At 40.7% G+C, this 23,101-nt stretch overlaps 1 protein-coding gene and 1 non-coding gene across 6 annotated transcripts in view; one reads left to right on the forward strand and one right to left on the reverse strand.

Annotated features, from left to right (window-relative positions):
- Positions 1-23,101, reverse strand: part of kcnq1.2 (potassium voltage-gated channel, KQT-like subfamily, member 1.2) — a 160,171-nt gene that overhangs the window by 31,342 nt on the left and 105,728 nt on the right. The window lies entirely within an intron of this gene.
- Positions 16,347-16,419, forward strand: trnat-ugu (transfer RNA threonine (anticodon UGU)). The gene has a single exon. It is a non-coding gene; the product is annotated as a tRNA-Thr (tRNA).

The raw sequence follows: 23,101 nt of genomic DNA on the forward strand, positions 1-23,101 counted from the left end.
TCCTAATATACTGGGGGCACAAAAAAAACTGATCGACGAACGATTTATCTTCGCGCATATTTTCCACCGCATCACCGACATGAAATTTGCCACTCATTTTTTTGAACACGCGCCTTGGCCGGCATTCAAATGCAAATAACAGATGAGCTCTTTGAAAAGTGTTGGTAGGCACAAAGAGAGCAAAGCCAGTCAAGTCAGCTGTAATTGCACGTCTGAAGGCAAGCCGTAATTAAGTACTTTGGCGCTGGCAGCGAGCGAGCGAGCGAGTCTGCAGCTGATAATCGAAAAGCTTAAGAAGGAAAAACAATTATGCTTAAGCAAGCGTCAAGTCGCCTATGCCGACTATTTATAGCAAGATTGATGAACACGTGAAGTTTATTTTGCTCTGCAGTTTTTATTTGCTTTTAAAGGGGACATACGATGGAAAATCTGACATGCAGACACAAAAGAAGAGTTTCACGACTACTATAAGGGACACAGAAGTCTCCAATTTGAATTTTTATTATTATTAGGGGTGTCAAAATGAGTGCGTTCATTTTGAGTAAATTTAAAGTTTCTTTAATACCACTCATTTTTTTAATGCACGATTAATGACTGCCCCCTTGAAAAGCCTGTACTGGCAGCAGACACGTCCATGTCAAAATTCAGCAGTAATACATTTAATAATAATGCATATATTTGTGGAGACTGGGGTCAAGTTGTATTTTACCATTTAAAAATATGCGGAATTTCACAAGTTACTTTATTTTAAAGATTAGAAAGTTCTTAAAAGGAAAAGAAAAATGCACTGGGCTGTCACCAATGTCTTAAAAATGCAATTATGCCATCTTGTGGCAGAAAAATAACCTCAACACAAATCAATATCACACTTGTTTTTTTTTTTTCAGTACAATACATATTTTTAATTGTAAACTAAATTTTATGTATTCTTATGAAATGACTGCAAATGACCAAAAGATGCAGTCAAATTCTATTAGTTAAAAAAACGTTTTCCTCTTTTATGCTAACAAGATTATGACAATTTAAAAACTAATTTTATTGTACCTTTAGAACAGATATAAAATGTGCGATTAATCGTGAGTTAACTATTGAAGTCATGCAATTAATTCCGCTTAAAAATTTTAATGGCCTGACATCCCTAATTATGATGAAAAGTAGCAATAGCACAACATTAGCGTTGTCCTGGCAGGTCCAATCATATTACAGGTAATTAGGGCTCTCGGTGACAACGACAGCAACGAACCGCAAGCCAGTGCAACTTGATATCCGAGCTGAAAGTCACTAATACGCAGGATTGCGTTAAGGATAAAACCATTAACGTGATCCCTTTTCCCTGTTGAGTCCTCCTTCTCTATTGTGTGTGCGCGCGTGTGCGCGTGTGCGTGTTTTCCAAAGCGTATCGCTTACCCTGTCATCACATATGACAGCAGTTGTGAGCCAAAGGCAAGAGAAAGGAATCCAATTTGCGCCCTCCACGCCACGGCTGTCACACACAGGTCGGCAATGGCCCAAAAAGGTGGACGTGTGCGCGCACGCGCGCACGCAAACACGCGCGCATTCGGAGGAATCCGAACCGGCGTGACACACCTGAGGGCAGACGGAGCGTGATGGCTGAGCATCGAGACAAATGTTGATTTGCAGGCCTGTTATGGATGACATCTGGCTGTAAGAGAATCTTTGGCCGCTTGAATGTGCGGAGGCCCGAGGCTGTTGACAGTTGCCCCCCCCAACACACACACACACACATCCCCCCTCGAAGGCCACAATCTGCCTCCTGCCCGCCGTCACAAACCGATAACGAGGCAGAATCGCTGATGTGATTGTTTTGCAGTATAAAATCCGAGTATTTAACATTTGATATTTTTGGGGCTTTACATCTTGTTTGATTACAAAAAAAAAAGCACAGTAGCACAGTAAAAATATCAATGATGATTGAGCTTTTTTTTTTTTATAGAGCACTTTAAACTTTTTTAAGATGAAATCCAAGGGTAGCAGATACAATGAAAACAGCAGAGGCCCCAGAATTGAACCCTGTGGAACGCCCTACATGTGAATTCATATTGCACACATTCGTCCGGCTACTTTTTTTTTTTGCCCGACAGGGTTAGAATGAAGGGATTAAGATGATAACAAAATCACATGATGCACCATCAAATCAGTCACAAGTCGACGACTGAGCGCACCAAATTCCCTGCAGCACAGATAGGCCAAGCATTGTCGTGTGATCACCTGCAGCCAATGATGGCCACGCAGGATGTGTCGTCACGAATCATGAGTCGGGTGTGTGTCTTGATCTGCGCCAGAACCCTGAGGACGGCTCAATGGAACCCAGGTTAAGAACCACTGCTCTAAATTTGTGTTGGTCATACAACAGCATTTTTGGGAAAAAGAAAAAAAAAACACGACGCAACTGCAAAATTGTGTTTCAGAAAATCCCAATTTGATTGTTTCCCCAATTTGTTAAGCACCAATTTACAATGATGTATGCACTGGTCCTGGATCTGCACCAAATGTAAACTGCCTCCCCGTGCAAAGTTTCACGGAAATCAGCTGTGTAATAAATAAAACTGTCCTGTTTGACAGATTGATGTCACTTTAATTAGTATCTCACTGATGCATTAAACCGAAACGACAAGCGAAGGAGTGTATATGAATACAAAAAATCTGAACAACATAAATCAACCCAACCCTAAAATCATACAGCAGGGAACTTCTACAGGCAATAATAAACATTTGAATTTATAGTCATTTAATTGTCCAATTGTAATTTTAGGGAGCGTACGCCTGCAGCGAGTGATATTCCCAACACGTCATGTTTCATTCTGGGTCTGAGCCACACGCAGTTTTTCCCTCCCTGCCTTTGCACTGCACGGACCAGCAGGCCGCTGCAACTGGATCCGACAGCCGGCTCCATCAGATAGGCGTCCCGCCCGCGTCCCGCCCGCGTCCCGCCCGCGTCCCGCCCGCGTCCCGCCCGCGTCCCGCCCGCGTCCCGCCCAGCCTACCTGTAATAGGCTGCGTGGCCGCCATTCGGCCGTTCGGGCTGCCTCCGCCACCACCCCACGCTCTCAAGCCGGCCCCCGCCTCCTTATCAGGATAATGAGCTGCATTTAGGTCCATTATGGGCTGACCCCGAGGACTTTCTCTGCTGCTAAGCGGAGGCCTTGTGCCAGTGATGGACAGCTTGAGAGGAATGCGATACTGCGGGGAATGAGGCTGCAGGCGATTGGGATGGCAAAAAACAGACAAACAACAAAACTGGAAGGAGGCAGGGCACACCCTGGACTGGTCGCCAGCCAGGGCCAATCTCTCTTCACATACTGACAAAATAAAAAAAATAAAAAAAATAAAAAAATAATAATAATAAAAAATAAAAAAATTAATTAATGAATTAATAAATCCATCCATCCATCCATTTTCTGTACCGCTTGTCCTCACAAGGGTCGCGGGGGTTGCTGGAGCCTATCCCAGCTGGCTTCGGGCAGTAGGCGGGGTACACCCTGAACTGGTTGCCAGCCAATCGCAGGGCACAAGATTAAATTAATAAATAAATAAATTAATTAATTAATAATGATAAATAAATGATAATAATAATAATATGCTCACATTCATTCCAACAGATAATTTCAAGTAAAGGTGTCAAACTCAAAGCCTGCAGGCTAGAATTGGCCAAAAAGCTTGCCACCATTTTTACATAGTCAAAGGCAGAAGAAACCAGGACGGTGATTAGGGTTCTAAAATGTAAAACACTGTATTACGAAAAGGACAAGAAATATATAGAATAGATTAGATATGCAGCAAGACAGACGGTTAGCTAGCTGGATTGATAGCTACAGTAGCTAACTATTTGGCAAACACTAGCTAACTATGATCTAGCAAGCTAGTTTGCTCCCAGTAGCTAATTATAAAGCAAACATAGCAAGCTAGCTAGCTAGCTAGCTAATGAGATAGATAGATAGATAGATAGATAGATAGATAGATAGATAGATAGATAGATAGATAGATAGATAGATAGATAGATAGATAGATAGATAGATAGATAGATAGATACGCTATACAAATGAATTTTTGGGTGTTTTTATAGTATAATTATTCCAACAGTTGCCATTATTACTGTTCTATTGCTGCACTTTCATTTTGACTGAGTGGGAACTGAACCCACACTGCACAAGTTAGGCAGATTGTGCTTATTAATTCAAAATCTCATTGATCTCAATGAGAAATTGCGGCACCGCTCTATTATTACATCACCACAAAGACGAGTGTGAACCAGAAGCACGATGGCACTGCGGAGGCCATGAGAAAATATGCGGCAAATGGTTGGCGCCATATACTGCATGTACCAACAGATTCCCACCCATTCATGCAGAGAAATGACAAACCACAGCCACGTAAAATGCCACTTCCTTGTCTCTCACTCTCTTTTCTTTCTCTCCTAATGAGTCAACAGAATTATAATCACCGTCCGCTGATTGTGAGCCCCTAACAAGCTCGCCTTTGTTTGTCGCACCCAACCGAATTGCTTTGGCGACTCGGCAGCATCGGCGGGATCGAGAAAGCCTCCAAGGCTGTGCCCCCGGAGCGAGGCACACTCATTACCCTCGGTGCAGGGCATAATTTAGTGCAAGTGCATAAAAATAATGCGGCCATCTTTGCAAACAAAAGAGCGGGCGGAGGTCAGCGGTGGCGGGAAGACGAGTCAGCCCTGCGGACTCCATGGGAACTGTGAGTCAGGCGGAGCTGTCAGCGACAGTGCGGTGGAACCGGACGGGAATGGCCGGCTAACCACACACACACACACAAACGTACACACACACACATACACAAGCTGTTATTTTCCATGTTCTGCTCTGTTTAGCCTGTTTAGCTTGACTTTATTCGTCCAGACGTCTCTGGGCCAATTCCACTTTTATTGACATTGCCGGATTTTTGCGCTCAGCTAACGCAGCTCGCGACAACGGAGTCTACCTTGTGACTAATTCAGGTCAACAGTCTCACTGGAGATTTTTTCAGGACCTGTAAATAACAGCGCACCGACGAAAAATTCACATGCCCTTGAGCAGTTATGGCATCGTACAACCTGGAGTCTGACAAAACACCCACTCTGCTCTGACTTTTAGCCGTTACGCCCTGGGCCATTTTCCTCAAAAATGACACATTCAAAACATTTTTTCCTCTGCATCTACAAGTTGTTTAGCTGTCAATTTAGCCAAGTTTTCATCTTTTTATTTGTTCATTTATCTCATTAAATAATAGGTAAAAAAAAATTTGGGGGGTGAGGGGATAATCTAATCAAATTAGGTCAATTAATTAAAAAAAATACCTCACATTTAACATCCAAAAGTATAAGGAACTCAAGTCACCGAGTGACATTTAAAAAAATGGCGTATGTTAATCCTACCTATCATTAGGCTACTTAGTGCTTATTTGGAAAAAAAAGAAAAAAAGAAATGAGACCAAAAAAATGTCAGCCTCTAACACAGATTAACCAATATCTTGATCAATTTGTATCGGTTGGTTGGCCCAATCAACAATAGATATTAGTTGAAAACGCCTACCATGCCATTCTACAGTGGTTGTTTTCACCAAAGAATCTGTTGGACACATAACTATCAGCTAGATTGGTCAAATTGAACCCTTTCTTTTGGGTCAATTTGACCAATCTGTTTTTAGCTATCGAGAGAGAGAGAAAGAGAGAGAGAGAGAGAGAGAGAGAGAGAGAGAGAGAGAGAGAGAGAGAGAGAGAGAGAGAGAGAGAGAGAGAGAGAGAGAGAGAGAGAGAGAGAGAGAGAGAGAGAGAGAGAGAATACCTATAGTAGCATTGTTTGTGTTTTCATAGCTTAATCATTCCGACATAGATAGATAGACCGATCTCAACTCTGATTCTGAAAACAACATTACGAACACGCGGGAAACTTAAAGGATCGTTTTCTAACAATAGTCAGATAGACAGACAGACAGACAGACACGGTGATATAGATGAGCTAGCTAGATTGCTAGCTAAATAGCTAGCTAGATAGCTAAAGAGCTGAATAGCTTTTAGCTAGCTAGCTAAAGAGCTAAATAGCTTTTAGCTAGCTAGCTAGCGAGTCGCGAGCTAGAGAGAGAGAGAGAGAGAGAGAGAGAGAGAGCGAGAAAGAGCTATCGTAACCATCAAAGCTTTGAAATTTGATTTCAAGATCATCCATGTAAATCTTGCACAATGCTGCATGGAAAAACCTGATTTGGGATGTCACGAAGTCAAAAATAGCCCAGGACATGCTAAACTAATGAAACCCTTACTGTCTCTTAATGCTGGACAGATTTATGGCAACGATGGGCAGGCGCTTCTTTCATGGTGGCTTTTCAAATTAGCTTCAGTACAAAGGGTGGGAGGGGCGCACTTATGGTTTTTAAAGAGCAAAGAAAACAAACACAAGTCGGGATTGACGGCGTTGGTGTTTGTCGCTCGGAAGCCTTGTTGACTTGCAAGCGCCGCATGTGCACGCTGTATTTTCTTGGCTTTGTCTCCTGGAAAGAGGAATTGTAACAGTCTTAAGTGTCCTGTTTTTTTACGAGCCACATTAGTGTTTTCCATCAAGCTGTAATTACAGCCCATTCATGAACGCGGGATGGGAGTGGGTGGGTGGGGGGGGGGGCACTCTCGTCCTTAGAAAAGATGTGAATGGAACCGGCTAGCAAAGCACTGCTTTATGGGAACATTTTGCAGGAACTGCCATCAATTGATATGCAAAGTGTAGACGCACCGGTATGCAAACATACAAGTGGGACAAAAGCGCAACAGGTCCTATACAAAGACAGACTTGGACTGTCGGCCATTTGCAATTGATGGAACAACTATGCAATTGTTGATTGATTTTGGTATATTCTTATGTAGCTGTATGTCCGCATCTATATTCATCTGCAGATGAAGACATTTTGTAAAAAATTTTGAGGTGATGGGAGAAACTGTTGGCGACCGAAGAAATTGTTTGCGAGTGTCTGCATTCTTTTGCAACCTTGAACAAACCCTGACGAAAACACAACATTCTCGGCTGAGTGAGATAGGGGCTTTACGGTTCGACTCTGTGGTGCTCCTTTTTGCGTTTTTTGTGTAACCACCAATTGCAATGAAACTTCAAACTACTGACGGACTATAAACTGCCGGAAGTGGCTGTCGTCCATCACCGGAATTGTTATTAACCGGGTCAGAACCGACAGACGTTTCAGTCTGTCACTGAAAGTATGCAGGGTTAGTGCACATTTGGCATTTCCATTCATTTCGATGGGGAAAGATGATTTGAGATACGAGTGAGTTATGAGTGTGATCACTGAACAAATTCAACTTGTAAGTCACGGCATTTGGATTTTTTGGTATAAAATTATTTTGAACATTAACTCATTCAAACCCAAAAACGTTTAAGTATGTTTTTTAGTACTGTGTCCCTCTCAAAAATGTATTGATACGTTCTTTTAAATTTATTTTATTTTTTATTTTTTAATGAAGAGGTCGCTTAAAGCAATGGTAGTTATTACAAAAACGTCCAGCAGGTGGCAGGAGAGTATAAGAGATCAGCCAGTGTTTTCAACAGATTTAAGAATAATGATGAAACTTAGCTCTACACTTTTTTTCCTGATGAGAGAAAAGACTCTAATCTTTCTTTTGGTAGGTTCCATGATTTATATACGAGCAATAGAACAGAATATTCTTGCAAAATTAGTCAAAATCCAGTAAAACAGCCGGGAGCGAAGGGGGTTGCTTCAGTGAAAATGTTTTTTTTTTTTTTAAATGGTCAGTTCATATCAACATTTGGCATCTGCCAGCTTCGAATATTGACAAAATTATACGATGGATGGATGAAAGACGATATTAACACTTGTTCCCGACCACCAAAGACACTTAAGTGGAGCCCACAGTGACAGCTATTGTTCTGCTTCCCACCTCCCCGACCACGCGCAAATCGCGTGAGGCCTAAATGAGCGGCGGGCCAAAAGTGCTGATTACAGCGCAGGACCTGGGCAGTGACACACACATAATGACACGGGGTTGAAAGATTTAGAGGAATGTCTAATTGGGGGCTTGAGCTGTAAAGATGACATGCCGTCATCCGGTTTTACTGCCCAATGATGTGTTTATTTCCATCCCCCCACTGCGCTAAGGACGGTTGTTTTGTGGCGTAAACAAAGCAACACGTTTGTGCGAGGCGTCGGTCGCATTTGGGATTTGATCCTTGTGTCCATTTTAGGAGCAAATGTGACATTTCTAAGCCGAGGTTTCATCACCTGGTTGTGTCGATTGTTGCGCAATCAGTCCGAATGCACGCAATGACATCATTCCGGCATGTAGGTAAATAATAAGCCGAAGCTCCTGTTTTCTTAAGGCTCAAGTCGTGCTCGTCAATGAATTACAATTTTTAAAGCGCAATAAAAGGGCCTACTGTGTTCCCAGTTAAAGATACGATTAGCAGTTATGAGTCGTTTTATTAGTTATCTTTCAACTGTAACGTTCAAAGCCATTAGCTGACGTGCTGTAAGATAAAAATCTGCAAGTGAATGTGCCGCCAGCGTCGTTTAATACGTAACCGAAAGAATTTGATTTGGACGAGGTTTTAATCCCAACTCCACTAGCGTATCATATGTATGGGTTTTATGTGGCATGTAAAAGTTTTACGAGCGCGGCAGCCAGCGGTGTAGATAACGTCTTTCGCAAAGGCGTAGCTTGTTTCCACTAAGCCACAGGATCGCATTTCGAGGAGATCTGAGCGGCAGTTTGATGCTCAACAACAAAGTGTTATTAGCCGTCGTACTCCGCTCGCGTTCACAGATCGTCCGTTTGATTCAATACTCATGATCAGATCAACTCACTTGAAGCATGAATGCAAGATTGATACATGGCACCTGAACATTATTCGTCATTTCCTGTCGCCACTAGATGGCGATGTGAATGCTTGTGTTCATGTTGGTCATGTCCTTGGGGAGTTAAGTATTTTTTTTTTTTTAGGTCGTATTGGTACTTGACGTAAAAAAGTTTGATTGCTAATTAGTAGCAATCCATCAAAACCGGTTCGTCTTGGAAGAAGCCCTGGAAATGAGTTTTGGGCTTTTTGTTTATGATGAGACACCAAAATATTACGCAAAGACACATGTCATAGTATGATTTCAGCTAAAAAAAAAACAATTTGCTATTTACAATTGACTATCTGTCTCGTATATCGAAGTACAATTTGGTGACCATTTCTTACACAATAGACAACATTGTACTTCCTGGTGGCAGAAAGTTAGACCCCAAAAGGATTTGCTATTTTTCTATTCTATTTCAATTGGGTGAGGAGGATAAATTGAGTGGACGTCGTACCCAGCTGCAAAATCGGCATAGTATCTACTTCTAAGACTTGGTTTGTCTTGGGTTTCTGCGTCTTTCTTTTTTGAGTAATTTAGCAAAAAAACATAACAGCTAGCTTGCGAGCTAACATCAGCGCTAAAAGCACGCTAACTATGTCGGTGCCATTAATCCAAGCAAGAGAAAAGTCAATGAATTAGCGAAGTCTGAATTTCCACCATGTCTATTTTTGAAATGATAAATTGCGACCAGGATTACACGACATAACATCTTCATTTCGACTTCACACATTCAACTGTGGTAGTCGAGAAAAATGCTTCAAAAATCTTCATTCAAGCAATTGACCCTGTTTCCTCATTCGCGCTAACTCAAAAGTCATGTCAAGATGTATTTACAATTGAAGCGATGGGCGACTGTTTGCGTTTTTTGCCAAACAGAAGTACGTGACATCATTGAAGCGTGTACGAGAGTGTCGGGTCGAATGGTGAGCCATGTAACTCGGGCGCCATAGCACGCCTCATGAAGAAAACTCCAAAAAATCATTCCTATTTAGATTTGTCTGTCCAGAGAGACGTGGTTCAGACTTGGTGGCGAGCCATGAAAATCTCAAGGACTCGTTCGTCTCGGAAATTACCGAAACGGCCCTGAAACGGGCCCTTCAAACCAAAATGCCCGAATTCCTGTGCTTTTCCAAGCATGGGGTTTTAATACTTTTTTGTATTTCCTCTTCTTTCATGACTACGCCATTACATTATATTACATGCATTCCAGACGGTATGGGACATTTCACTGGGAAAATATGGAGAAATGGTAAATATGATATCCAGTACGTAAAGAGGCCCACTGTCATCAAAGAGGAACGTTACAACGCAATGCGAATGAAACTTTGAACACAATGCAATTTTTAGCACACTCAAATGTCCACGCTGGTGCCAAATATAATCTTGAATTAATTCCGTCCACATGCGGCTAAGAGGTTTACTTCTCCTTATGCTCTGTTCCCCTATTATTGTGTAAGAGGCTTGATGTGTGCGTGTGTGTGTGGGTGCGTGAGCGCGCGTTCGTGTGTCAGCGTTTCCCCTTCCAAGCTTGTCACACTACATCTTGTGATACGGCATGCACACCGTGACTGCATATCCCTGCACACGCATGACTCAGCCTCTTTTTGACTTGAGTTAGCAGATCTGCACACACAAAAAAATAAAAATAAAAATGAAAAATAAAATATATATATACCCCCCCCCCAAAAAAAATATATTACTATGCGAAGTAATTAAAAAATGTAAACATAACAAAAGTATGAAAAATTTAATTAGATTAACTCAAGTCTCAACTCCACCACATTTAAATTATTTAGCTTGATTGCTTTCCCTCTGGGACAATTATACATTTAAAATAAAGCAAAGTGCTGCAATAATTTTACGGAATTTACTTGTTGCTAGGTAAAATGTGTTATGAAGCCAAATCCTGCCATTTTTATCCATCTCAGGGGGCCGCCATTTTGCCACTTAGCGTCGACTGGCGATGACATCACAGTTGCTCAGGCAACGACCAATCACAGCTCACCTGTTTGCTGAAGCTGAACTGTGATTGGTTGTTACCTGAGACCCGAGCAACTGTGATGTCATCTTCCATCGACAGATAGTGGCAAAATGGCCGCCCCCCTGAGATGGATAAAAACGGCTGGATTTTGCTGCTTAACTCATATTCCACAAATGTAATATTAATCAAAATGTTATATTTAAATTAGTGAGGCCATATATAACAAAAAAAATTTTGGGGGGGGGGGCGTTGACTTCCCTTTTAAGTTAGGTACTGCAGCTTTAAAATGTACATTTCAATCTTAAAACATGACATGCGTAAACATGAATTAAATTAATTAGAATATACGTATGCATGTATGTGTCCAGGCGAGGTCCCCACAAGTGAGTAAAGCTGAAAACATGCACACAAACACGTGTGTGTGTGTGAATATCCACTCATAGGTGACCACCAAACCTTCATTACCTCCAACGTGGCTGGGAGTCATCAGCGGCACGCCAGAGAGCGGCAGACCTAGCTATTAGGCGAGCCTCGGCGGCCGCAGCCTGGCCGGGGCCTCCCGCTGGATGCGGCGTGGTCAAGTGGGCCCAGTTGTAATCTCCCAAACCAAATCAACACAGGCCTTTTCCTGCCGTACGCGCCGCTTGTCGTAAACTATATGGACTGTCGTATCCTGTCAACATGACTTTTTTATGATTTGTGTGTGATGTTCAAGGATGTATGTAGCACTGCACGTGCGTGTGGTTTCACAATCGAGCCATTGAGTAATCGTGACATCATCAGAACCAGGGCAATATTTTTATGTTATGTCATCTAGCGCTTTGTTAACGGTGTGTTTTTAAAAGTGCAATGTAATTTAGCAATAGCATTTGATAATGCGTTAGCGTGTCGATCACACAGTTGTCACAGCGATTCATATGAAGAATAAACAAACACAAAAAACATAAAACCCCCCCAACACATTTTCACATTTGCGTTCGCGTTTCCATTGTCATCCCCGAAATTCCACTTGCAAAGTCGAAAAAAAAAAGGTATCCCGACTTCACCGACGGACTAAAATGTGACGTCACTCTATATATATATGTATATATATGTATATATATATATATATATATATATATATATTAGGGGTGTTGGAAAAAGTCAATTTGGCAATATATCGCGATATTACAGCGCGCAATTCTCGAATCGATTTGATATGCGGCCGAATCGATTTTTAAACATCATTTTTTTAATGGGAATATTCAACAAAATGTCTTACTTAGGGTTAGGATTCACACATGAAGGATGTTATATTAATAGAACATTAAGCCTTAATCTCTTATTTCAAAGCTGTTCAAACATGAAAGAGACAGTTATAAGCCTGAATTTTCAGATAAATAAATACATTTTCGTACAAATCTTACAGTGTACCTGTACAAGTTTACTGATTATTGTTTTCAAAATTTGAGTAAAAAAAAATAAAAATCGCACTAATCAATTTAGAGATTCGTATCGAGATTAATCGGTATCGAATCGAATCGAATCGTGACCTATGAATCGTTATACGAGTTGAATCGCCAGGTACTAGGCAATTCAGACCCTTAATATATATATATATATATATATATATATATATATATATATATATATATTTTTTTTTATATATTTCTGATTAAAATATTTCTCATCCTTAAGCTAGTTGTGTATTTTATTTAATACTAACGCACAAGACTGAAGTTTACTCACACACACGCACACACGCACACACCAGTGACTGAAGCAGACAGGTGCGTCACAGCAGACGTGTGTGTGGACGTGTCAGACAACAGCCGCGGCACACTTTGCACCACATTACATTCTTGCTCAACAGCTGACGGGGACTTGCGCGCGCACACGCTCACGTTAAAGCTGGAGGTCTGCCACAATGCATGCAAAGGGCAGGTACGCACACACGACTTGGAGCCGCTCAGGCATGTGCACACAGCAACAAAACACACACACACACGCAAAAGTGCGGGCAAGGGACAGTGAGGGCACGCCAGGCTGTTATTCTAGTGCACGCTGGCCGAGTGGACTGTGTAATCTTCAGGGTGGAGTCCATATTGGGTTTCTGGCTAATTTACTGCTTTTTGGCCCACTTGTTGTGTGATTTTTGCAGAAGCGAATGAAAAAAAAGAGATCGGGAGACGCCAAGCCAAGTGCGGTTGCGGTTCTTTCACGTTGATTATATGAGTTGTATTGCGGTGTTATTATAGGAGGTGTAATCAGCCTCAATGGCGAGCGAGGACAAACAAGACTCTAAATCTCAGGTGTCAAACGTAAGGCCCCCGGGCCAGGTCAGCGCCGCTGCATCCCTTTAAACAAATAGTGTGTCTCGCTCTAAAAAGAGAATTGTTGAACCAAGTTAAGATTAAACAGAAAATTGTTGAACAATTTAATAAAATTGCTTCAAGTGGTAACACACGATGGAATTAAGTTAATCCAAAGTGAACATATGAAGTTTAATGAACTCATCATTTATTAAATTTAATATATTCCCTCTGGATTAATTTAAATTAATTAAATTATTCAAATTTAAGTTAATGAAGTGCTTAAATTTGAATTAACTTAAATTTGAATAATTTACATTTATTAAATTTAATATATTCCCTCTGGATTAATTTAAATTAATTAAATTATTCAAATTTCAGTTAATGAAGTGCTTAAATTTGAATTAACTTAAATTTGAATAATTAAAATTTATTAGATTTAACATATTCCCTCTGGATTAATTTAAATTAATTAAATTATTCAAATTTCAGTTAATGAAGTGCTTAAATTTGAATTAATTTAAATTTGAATAATTAAAATTTATTAGATTTAATATATTCCCTCTGGATTAATTTAAATGTATTAAATTATTCAAATTTAAATTAATGGAGTTGCTTAAATTTGAATTAACTTAAATTTCAATAATTTCATTAATTTATATTAATCCAGAGTGAATATATTAAATTCAATTAATTATGAGTTCATTAAATTTTATATATTCACTTTAGATCAACCTAATTCAATTGTGTGTTACCGTTTGAAGCCATTTTATTAAATAGGTCAACAATTTTCTGTTTAATCTTAACTTGGTTGAACAATTCTCTTTTTAGAGTGTAGTTCAAAATGTCATTTTTGCTCAATTTGAATAAATACTAAAAGCATTTTCCCCCCACTAAAACTATTAACATAAAGATCAGTGCCAAAGTCACAAGCCCAAAATAGAAAAACGCCAAGGTATGTGGGCCGCTCTCAAGAATCCCAAACAAAACAAAAATATGCGACGGCACGACTACGCCCGCCGTACGTGCGTCATATTTACAATCCGAGCAGGAATGCGGCTGGGCGCCTTGTTGTGCACGCCGACGAGATGGTAAGAGATAGCGCAAACACCTCCATTGGCTATCAAGTCACTATCGCACTAATTCAGAGATTTGTTGTTCATCTGAACCAGGCGGTTTACTATCTAGGGCTGGATTGGCACACAAAAAATCGGCCCTACCATTTTGATTTAGGCCCAATGGCAGCAAAATGGATTAATGGACTGGTCCTAAATTGTGGGCCAGTCTCTTGTGTTAAAATGTAGTAAAATGATCATTAAAAAGCACTGTATCGTTCCCAAAAGAGTCCAAATAAATACTTGAAATCACTTAAATTGTGGGCCCTGAATCTATCATCGATGAAAGTTTGACTTGAACGGAATTATGGAAATTATTCAACTTTTTGAGGATATTCTCATTTTTTGACGAGCACCTGTACAGGAAGGAGGCTGAATGTTTGGTTCTCAAACATTTGTAATAAAAAAAAAAAGAAGCTTATTAAAATTGCCAAAAGGGAATACGGATCAAGAGTTTGATTTGCATTTATTGTCTTGGCATGTTTTGAATCTTAATTCATTCATATTATTCACTCTAAAATAAAGGATACCAGCAAATCGGGGGACCGTATACGCAAATATAGTGAAAAAAAAATGCTTTTAAGGGTGATTTTGGACGGTGTAATATACACAAGTGCGTGTTATTTATGGGATTGTAGAGTGTCTGCTTGCCTTGTGCTATTATTGCAATGTTCAATATGTGCAATATCGATTTTGGTACATGCATTATTGGTGTTTATACATTTGTCATCCATTTGTAAAGCACAAACTGCAGAAAAAATGTCCCATACAAATGTACTTGATTTTCCATTTTATTCACTCATTAGACTGTTTTTATTTGTTAAGTTAATATTTCTAACATAAACGTGCAAAGTGATGTTTTGAGTAAAGTCTACAATGTCTGAATCCACAACTTGTAGCTCAAATGTACATAAAAAATAAAAAAATAATAAAAAAATGAAGAAGAAAAAAAAAGTGACTTAACTATTTTTTCCTTAATATAAAAAAGGGAAAATAATTCAACACTGAGCAGATCACTTATACCCGTAAGCACAAAATGGCGGGCTAACATTTTTTTTTGTGTGTGTGTTTTATTTACAACCACCGGCCAAACCATTAGGTACACCTGCACAATTTAATAAGCTCCAGCACAAAAATGTTACCCATGAAACGATAACAGTGCTAATTAATTGTTGATTATTTGAACACGCATATGTCGCTAAATACGAAACAGCTCTCGGTATGGCGCACAGCTGTTGTGCGAACCACAATAATAAACAATTTAAAGGAATAACCAATCAAAAGGAGCATTCTTGTCAAGCTTTAGATGACAACAAAACAAACACATAGCACATCACGAAGAAGCACACAGGTGGTAAAGGCTAATTAATTAAGTCCAGTATTGCTCATTTCATCTCCGGCAGGAAACCCAAAGCAAAATTGACTACGCGACGATAAAAAGACGCAGCCGCTCTTAATTACGGTGCGCTCAAGCCACGCTCGCGTGATGCTTAAGAGGCGTTTTTTTGGCTGCCATCTGCCGCGTTGTCATGCCAACGACAGGCCGGTGTGTGACAGACGTCAGACGGCCCCAGCTGGTTGGCCGCCCAGCCCCCCCCCCTCCCCCTTCCCCCCCGGTGGGCGGGGTCGCCGGCGCACGCATGGGGCATCTGCATTCCCACAGACGTGCGAGTCAACAATCAGCGCGCCCCCGCCTTTCTGAAAACTTTATCGGAGAGGGTGGGGGTGGGTTGGTGTGGGAGGGGGGGGGGGGCGGCTAATGCAGCTGAAGCGGCAGATTTTGGCTGAGAGGTCTGGTTGCCAATGTCAAGGTGCGGAGTGAGGCAAGCCGAGGAACTCCTACACACACACATACACGCACACACACAAACACAGGGCCTGCTGAGATGACCCCTCCTTAGCTGACTGGTGGGAGTGACCTCTCGGACCCCCTACAAGGACCGTCCGTGTTCACCTCTGACCCCAGGCCGCATACTTTAATGATCTTTTTTCTACCAAGTGGTAACACTCCGGTTCAGCTTACGCAAGGTGAGGTAATGATATTTGATTTAAGCTCTTGGCAGCATGACTCAGCGTCGAGGCCTCATAGCTCAGTGGTTAGAGCACTGGTCTTGTAAACCAGGGGTCGCGAGTTCAATTCTCGCTGGGGCCTAATTGCGTTTTAGTCCCGAATGGACGGCGGGTGCTCATTTTACGCCAGAGTTGTTCATTAAAGTTAGCTTAATATGAGTAATTAAATTATACATGCTTGACAATTAAAGGGAGGTCCTTGGTTTCCAAGTTCGCGCCCTTAAGAGAGCGATATCACGAACGCAACACTAACGTACGGTAATGCGGCATTTGTCATCACTGCAGGACATATTTGCACGAGAAAAGATGGCAACTCCCTGTAACTGAAAATTAGGGATCATTTTAAATTAGGCGTGTCAAAATTAGTATTGAGTTAATTTAATGTTCCTTTAGCGCCACAAATTTTTTTTTTAACGCGCGATTAATGACCGCCCCTTACTTGCAAAGTCTGTACCGGGGGGAATTCTAGTCGCAACGCAGCAGACACGTTCACGTCCAAATTTAGCAGCAGTAAATGTAATAATAATAATGTGCAGAATTTCACAAGTCACTTTATGTTAAACATTAGCTGTTAATATTAACTGAGCTGTCACCAACATGTTACAAATGCAATTATGCCATCTAGTGGCAGAAAAATGACCTCAACACAAATCAATATGACACATTTATTATTATTTTTTTTTTACAGTGCAGTACTTCTTTTTAATTTTAACTACATTTTATGAATTATTATGAAATTACTGTATCAATGACTAAAAGATGCAGCCATATATTTATATTTTAACTTTTTTCACATTTATGTTAACAAGAGTATGAAAACTTACAAAAAAAAATGTCAGTCCAACCTGCAGAGGGCAGGCTTCGCACCCAACAGGGGCATCACTGGGAAAGCCAGCAAAGACGTTGATAGATATGGTTGTGCGTTGCAATTGTGTGAGTCTGTGCGGCCCTTTGTCCCAGCGGGCACGCCAGCATATCGTCTCGTTGCCATAGAGACGACCCTCGGCCGACAACAATTCAGTCGGCCTCCAGCTGGCCAAATGATCACAATACTTCAAGATAAGCTGTCAACTTCTCCACGCTGGAATCTAATATGCCAATTGTCTCCGAAATTGCATCCCAACCTGCCATTGAGTTCACTCGTCACTCTCTTCTCGCGGCGAATGTGAAACGTCCGCCTCCGTTGAACGCTACAAGATTATATTTACAGTGAGTTATAAATGCTGCAGCATTCGTAAAAACGGTAGTAAAGATGTAATTATAGTAATACGCTATTTGTATAGCCAATGTAGTCTGTTCAGGGCAGGGCTGTCCAAACCCTTTTTCCTCCGAAGGCCACGATGCAAAAATCAAAAGGATGCAAGGGCCAAAAATAAATAAATAAATAAATAAATAAATAAATAAATAAAATACATCCATTTTTCAAGCACGGCAAAATCTGACAAACAAGCAATTGCGTAATATTTATATACTCCACTATTGTTTTGGAAAAACTGCTCCCTGAATATCTTTCTACAAAGGAAAGGATTTGAGAATATTTTGGGGTGGTCGCGACCCTAACCAACCAGAATACATCAGCTCCTGCACTGAACAGCAGCCGAATCCAATTTCTACATTCACAAAAACAGGAGCAATGTCGTCAGATGACTTCTTATTTTATTTTTTTATTTTTTAAAGCAGTTACTTAGTTTAAAGCAATCGTTCATGTGATATTTTCACAATTTGGACCTTGACACAGAGCACCTTTTGTCTTTTTTTTTTTTTTAAAGTATCGCTATGCATTCAAGTTTCGATGAAGATAAATAGTTAATTTGCATATTTAGAAAGGTTCTACTGTATATAAAATTGTTTTTACTAGTAGCAGATGTTTTCCTTTTTAGTATATGCTGCGGGACGCTTAACTCATTCAATACTATCCATTTTCACTGAAGCAACCCCCTTCGCTCCTGGCTGTTTTACTGGATTTTGACTGATTTTGCAAGGCCCACAGAATATTGTGTTCTATTGCTATAAAAACATGGAACCCACCAAAAGAAAGATTAGAGTCTCTTCTATATTTTTATCTGTTTCAGTTTTGCTGAAAAAATCATTACGATAAAGCTAAGCTTCATCATTATTCACAAACCTGTTGAAAACACTGGGTAAAAGAGCTTGTTGCAACATGGCCCCGGCTGATCTCTTACACTCTGCTGCCACCTGCTGGCCGTTTCTTGTAATAACTACCATTGCTTTAAACGACCTGTTCAGGTCAGAGGCTGCATTAAAGCTCTAGCATTTAAAAAAACAAAAAAACGTATAAATACGTTTTTGGGAAATATTATTTAAATGCCACAAATGGCCCCTGGACCATAGTTTAGACACAAACGGTTTGGGGCCTTCAGAATCAGCAGTGTTGGCCAATGTGACTACAGTATAAAAGGACAGTTTTTTTAAACCAATCAGATTTAAGATTTGCCTCATAGGTCGAGCGAGCAAAAATGTAACAACAACATCAAATGTTTTCCATCCTCTTGTTTGGTGAGAGCAAATGTACCAAATCCATGGCCTGCCACTGGTCTGTGTCATCTACTGAGAAAACCTTCAGTGCGTTGATGTGACAACCAAAGAAAGAAGAAACGCTCCCTCGGTTCGGCGTCCGTGAGAAGATAAGCGACGGTGGCGTATCTTATCTCCGAGCCTTATCTGTCAGACTCCAGTCTCTCCTCTCCGGTCTTCTCGCCAGGCCCCCTCCTGGTGTGAACGAGGAGATAGGACCCCACAGCCGGCGCGGCCTTCCTCGTCTCTTTTTGCCTCCTCCGCGCCTCCTAAGCTTAGACTGTTTATCTGTCGGGCTTATCAAGCCGACTGGCGCGCAGACACGGTCGGCCTCCCACTTCCTCGCCGGTGAGTCATGGACGGGACGTGTCAAGATCACCCCGGCTGTCTCGCGTCTTATCTGTCGCCCTCTCAAAACAAGTACGGCAAACTCTTGCTTTGCTGGGCCGCGTACAGAAAAATCGAAGGATGCCATGTCCAGTGAAATTCTTCAAGTTGTATTTATTAAAACGGTCGATCAAGCACGGTCTGGTTAGACACAGTTTGCTTTATTGTTAGGGATAGACCGATTATCGGCCGGGCTGATTATTATTATTATTATTATTTGATAAAATGCCAAATATTAGCATCGGCCTTTTTACGAATTCGAAGGAAGATAAAGTTTTTTATTAGGATTTGTAAGATGTTAACTGACAGTTTTAAGTGTCGCAGACATTTCGAACATTTTCGGACAATTTTTTAACTATCTGCGAAGATCTTTTGAAACCTTTTACGAACCCTGACAAAAACCCTAAATTAGAAGGAACTTTTCATTTATGGATTTATTTAAATTTCAGTGTCACTTTATAAAAAATGATGGGAACGCCCTACACTTTTTATTTTTAAAAATAAAGCAAAAACGTTTTAATTAAGCAACTTTATTTACAGTAGAAAACTTTAGGGAACTATTAACTTGCTTAGTTTTTGCTAATGACCCTGGAAGCTCCCTGCAATTTTGCTAGTTTTTTTTTATTTGATTTTTTTTTAAAGCTGTCAATTATTTATATGTTTAAAAAATTTAAGGAAAAGGTCATTTTTAAAAATGTTAACGCTAATATTTTCTCTTTTACTGCTAATGAATATCGGCTTGAAATATCGATGATCAGTCTCCTTGACTACTAATAATCGGGATTGGTATTTGCCTTGAAGAAAAACATATGGGTCTATCACTATTTATTATTTCAGGCCATTAAGCCATAGAAAATGGAAAAAGGGGGAAAAATATATATAGCTAATAAAATCGTAATTTGCCGTGCATCCGGATTGTTACCATCCAGCCTGGCTGCGGTCTCCATCGCGAGTCGACTTCAAGGCTAATTGCACACAATTGCTAGGCGTGTCACTTTAAATTGCCCTACATGGGGTTGAACCTGGGACCCGGATAAAACGCACACGCCTTTGTACTGCCTTTGTAATCATTAGCCACTCATCAAGAAGAAAGAAAAATCCAAAACATGCTGTGTCACTCTGACAAGCGTTTACGAGGAATGCTAACATGGAAGCAAATGGGAGGCGACAGCAGATGTGGAAGGTCAGGTGCAAAAACACACGCACACACACACACTAGATCCCAATCAGAAGATGAGCTCAGCAATGTCATTTAAAAAACAAACAAAAAAAACACTCCGATGTCTATCCATCCATCCATTTTCGATCCATTTTCGATACCGCTCATCTGCCTTTACTGCGTCCTGGGTTAGCGCAGCGCATTAGCAACGACGCGGGAGCCCATAAAACACACGACTGCCTTGTAACCTCCCTAAATGCCGTCGCACCTTCCTGTTGAAAATGAACTGCAGTGCGGGGGAGTACATTAGTGCTCCAGTGTGGTCAAGACAATCGAACGTGGTCGCTTGACTTGCAGCCCTTGAGGCTTGCGCCAAAATTAATCGTATATCATTCATTGAAATTATTATTATATATATTATTAATTATATACTATTTGGTCCCACTCTATACAGAGTAAAATTTACACTTGGAAGAGAGCAAAATACTTTTAGTGTGTATGAGAGAATTTTCCTATCCCATGAAAAAAACCTATTAAAGATTAAAGTAAATTTTGCAAGGAGAGATTTTGACAAAATTTGACTAGTTTATTTAAAAAACCAAAAAGTGACACAAGGGTTGAGGAACAAACTCACGACATTCAGCTTGGAAGATGGCCACTCTACCACCTGAGCTATGCCACTCCTACTGTTTGCTTATAACCAAAAGGAGACCAAAAACAATGGCGAGGATTCCAGCTGATGAGCGACATGAGTGACTTTTTTATTTATTTATTAACTCTCTTCCAAGTGTAAATCTTACTCCGTTTAGAGTGGTACCAAATAGATCCTGTTTAGAGTAAAATTGACTCTACAGAATTTACTGTGTGCCGGTAATAAAAGAGCATGGCTGAAAGTGTCCTAACTCTGGCTCTCCTTGCCCACATGTGGGGGATAGAGATGGTCACGTAGCAAATCAAGTCATTTTTATTTATGATCAGGAACTACAAATTTAAAATGAGAAGAATAGAGCATTTCCATCAATTTAATACATTTAAACTTATTGACTGCCATTGACGGGTATTGACGTCAAAAATTCAATTGAACTATTTCTATTAGTTTATATTTTTTTTCTCCACTTTTGTTAACAACAGTATGAAAACCTAGCGATTAATTAAAATAAAATAAAATTATAGTCGGCTGACGCGATTTAAAAAAAAAAGAAATAAAAAAGTATAAAAAAAGAAGGGCATCAGGCGGTTATTTTTTTAAATCATATTTAATCGCATGACTTCAGTAGTTAACTCACGATTAATCACAAATGTTATATCTGCTCTAAATGTACAATTTAAAATTCTAGGTTTTCATACTCTAGTTAACAAAAGTGGGAAAAAATGTTAAACTAGAAATAGTTCAAATAAATGTTTGACGTCTATAGCCGTCAATGGCAGTGAATGAGTTAAGGGGAAAAGAATATTGGGATATATACTGTGAGTTGTTCTTTAAAATTATCTGTCTGGAAATATTATGTATCCAAAGTACTAGGGGTATCAGTACTTGGTATAGGTATCGGTGATCAAGAGGTGAGTACTCGTACTGGTATTCGTTTGAAAAATGTGATATTGAATTTCTCTACTTTAAAATTATCTGTCTGTTTTTTTTGTGGAAATGTCATGCGTCAAAAGTACTAGTCGTATCTGAGTACTTGTACTGGTATCGGCCTGAAAAAAAAAATGGTATCAAACATCCCTAATGAGGGCATTATAGGACCTCGATTGCTCTATTCCAGGGGTGGGCAATCTCGGTCCTCGAGGGCCGGAGTCCTGCAGGTTTTGGAGGTTTCCCTCTTCCAACACAAGCTGATTCCAATCAACAGGATCATTACCAGGCTTATGCAGAGCTTGCTGATGAGCTCATGATATATCAGCTGTGTTGGAGAAAGGAAACATCCAAAACCTGCAGGACTCCGGCCCTCCAGGATCGAGTGTGCCCACCCTTGCTCTATTCCCACGCATAACATTGGCTAAAGATGACTCGTACATTGAAAAGTTGCAAGTTGGGGGCGCTTGGAAGTCTAACCCAGGACCGAGCAAAGTTTGTTTGGATATTTACAGCCGAGAAGAAAGCCTTGAAGCGTCTGCTACAAGATGCAGAGAGATGCTGGATGTGTACGACATGATTTAGATGATAGGAGACTGCGGCCCTATAATCCTCCATTCAAAAGAGAATGCGCCGACTGACAACAACAGACCAAAGGCAGCAGCAGGGGAAAGAAACCAAAAGGGAGCAGGGGGGGGGGTTGACAAAAGCCAAAAATCAGCAAACGAGCTCGACGATGAGATGAAGAGCGAGAAAGTGCCCAGACACGCAGACTACCCGTCTCTGGCTTGTGGGAATGCGGTAAAGACACAGTAGTGGGCAAGGGCCCGGCTGGGAAATTAGAGAGTGGCGCTAAGAGAAGGCAGCCGGAGCCAATGGGCCGTCTGGGAGCTGCCAGGGGTTGCGTCCCCGGCGCATCGTGATTTACTGCCAGGCCGCGCTCCGGGGCTGCATCTGACGCATCGCGTGCCGTCCCGCGTGGAGCGCCCTGACGTGACGAAGAACAGGTCTGCTCCACGTAGCCACATGAGTGTGCAGCACAAAAACACAGATTTGGGGGACATGTTTTAGGAAGTGTCAAAAACTGTGATGACAAAAACAAAACAA

Source organism: Leptonotus elevatus, chromosome 4, assembly GCF_054856555.1.
Source record: "Leptonotus elevatus isolate MCC_2025b chromosome 4, RoL_Lele_1.0, whole genome shotgun sequence".
In the NCBI taxonomy this organism is placed as follows: Eukaryota; Metazoa; Chordata; class Actinopteri; order Syngnathiformes; family Syngnathidae; genus Leptonotus; species Leptonotus elevatus.